The 2,500-nt window shown below is 43.6% G+C and overlaps 1 protein-coding gene across 2 annotated transcripts in view; it reads left to right on the top strand.

Annotated features, from left to right (window-relative positions):
* The window catches only part of LOC143299805 (uncharacterized), a 15,112-nt gene that overhangs the window by 7,289 nt on the left and 5,323 nt on the right, over positions 1-2,500 (top strand). The window lies entirely within an intron of this gene.

Consider the following 2,500-nt stretch of genomic DNA (forward strand, 5'->3'; position numbering starts at 1 on the left):
CACACATACACCACACACACACACACACACACACACACACAGAGCTTTTTTTTTATTGTAAAAAGTGCATTTTACAGCCATGCCAAGGGGGTTAATTCAGCTTATTCAAGTGGTGAAAAGAAAAGACTAATAAGGGAAGCAACAAGCAAACGAAATACTTTCACACAAACACGTTAACACTACCTTCATATGCACCAACACTGTTCTCGTAAAAACTACCTTCATGTGCACCAACACTGTTCTCTAACCCAGACTATTCATGTATATCACTATCGACATTAAATATTATGCTGCGGACATGTGACCATCCAAGTGTGTAGCTAAACCTTCTTTTTTTTCTTTTTTTTTTTTTCCTTTTTAATGATTTATTTATCTTGATTTATCTCAGTGAGTGACAATACAGTGTCTTCATTTTCTGAATCAAGAACTGTTAGCTCTCCAGCTAGGGCCTATGAAAATAATTTTCCAGTCATTTCCATGTCACATTCGTTGGAGATGAAGACAACATGAACCTCATTTTCAAAATGCTGGTGAGTGTTGACCATAGATTCTGGGGTGCGAACAAAACCACTGATCCATGACTTCAAACACAAACAGAGCTTTGTAATAATCGGTTTGGTTTCAGTGGAAGAATATCGAGACCTTTGCAATCATACATAGTTAATGAGAAGGATTTTAAACTGGTCCGTTTTGTCGCTCGTCTAAACACACGCACAGAGAGAGAGAGAGAGAGAGAGAGAGAGGGAGGGAGGGAGGGAGACAGACAGACAGACAGAGAGGGACAAAGGGGGGTGGCAGCTTGCTGGGAGAACCCGGATGTTAGAGAGGCGGCAGCAAGTCCACTATCTGCCTTTCCGCTCCACACAGCACGGCCCTCGCTATCAGCCCTATCTGTGTGTGTGGGTGGGTGGTTGGGTGTGTGTGTGTGCGCGCGCGCGGAAGTGTGTGTGTGTGTGTGTGTGTGTGTGTGTGTGTGTGTGTGGACATCACTATTTTGCTCCAACTCCAACAGTCGCGGGTTGTTGTTTTTTTGTTGTCGTCAGTTTCAACTGTTTGGTCAAACTGAAGAGAACGACTTCAACATTTCCACACACACAAAAAATGGCCTCTCATGTTGTATATTGTCATTTATAGGTTCGTCATTGTCCACCCGGTTACTCTTTCTGTCTCTCTCTGTCTCTGTCTCTCTCTCTCTGTATCTTTTTGGCCTGTCTCTCTCTCTCTTTCTTTCTGATTTGCCTCTAACTTGTTCGATTTTTTTTTCATTTTTGTTTCTTTCTTAATTCGTTTATCATTTGGATGTGCTGGAGTTGTTTCATGATAATAGAACAAAGAACAACTGAAGTGTCTGTTGTATGTAAGGACGGTACACGACCTGACAACAGACAACATATCAAGGGGCAAGCTGTGGGTACCAAGACCCCCTCGGTGGATGGGGACTGTGTTTACATGGCATACCTCATGGCAACATCTGTGTGTTTACATGGCATACCTCATGGCAACATCTGTGTGTTTACATGGCATACCTCATGGCAACATCTGTGTGTTTACATGGCATACCTCATGGCAACATCTGTGTGTTTACATGGCATACCTCATGGCAACATCTGTGTGTTTACATGGCATACCTCATGGCAACATCTGTGTGTTTACATGGCATACCTCATGGCAACATCTGTGTGTTTACATGGCATACCTCATGGCAACATCTGTGTGTTTACATGTCATACCTCATGGCAACATCTGTGTGTTTACATGGCATACGTCATGGCCACATCTGTGTGTTTACATGGCATACCTCATGGCAACATCTGTGTGTTTACATGGCATACCTCATGGCGACATCTGTGTGTTTACATGACATACCTCATGGCGTCATCTGTGTGTTTACATGGCATACCTCGTGGCAACATCTGTGTGTTTACATGGCATACCTCATGGCAACATCTGTGTGTTTACATGGCATACCTCATGGCAACATCTGTGTGTTTACATGGCATACCTCATGGCAACATCTGTGTGTTTACATGTCATACCTCATGGCGTCATCTGTGTGTTTACATGGCATACCTCATGCCGACAACTGTGTGTTTACATGGCATACCTCATGGCAACATCTGTGTGTTTACATGTCATACCTCATGGCAACATCTGTGTGTTTACACGGCATACGTCATGGCGACATCTGTGTGTTTACATGTCATACCTCATGGCAACATCTGTGTGTTTACATGGCATACCTCATGGCGACATCTGTGTGTTTACATGACATACCTCATGGCGTCATCTGTGTGTTTACATGGCATACCTCGTGGCAACATCTGTGTGTTTACATGGCATACCTCATGGCGACATCTGTGTGTTTACATGGCATACCTCGTGGCAACATCTGTGTGTTTACATGTCATACCTCATGGCAACATCTGTGTGTTTACATGGCATACCTCATGGCGACATCTGTGTGTTTACATGGCATACCTCATGGCAACATCTGTGTGTT

The sequence above is a fragment of the Babylonia areolata genome, chromosome 25 (assembly GCF_041734735.1).
Source record: "Babylonia areolata isolate BAREFJ2019XMU chromosome 25, ASM4173473v1, whole genome shotgun sequence".
Taxonomy (NCBI): Eukaryota; Metazoa; Mollusca; class Gastropoda; order Neogastropoda; family Buccinidae; genus Babylonia; species Babylonia areolata.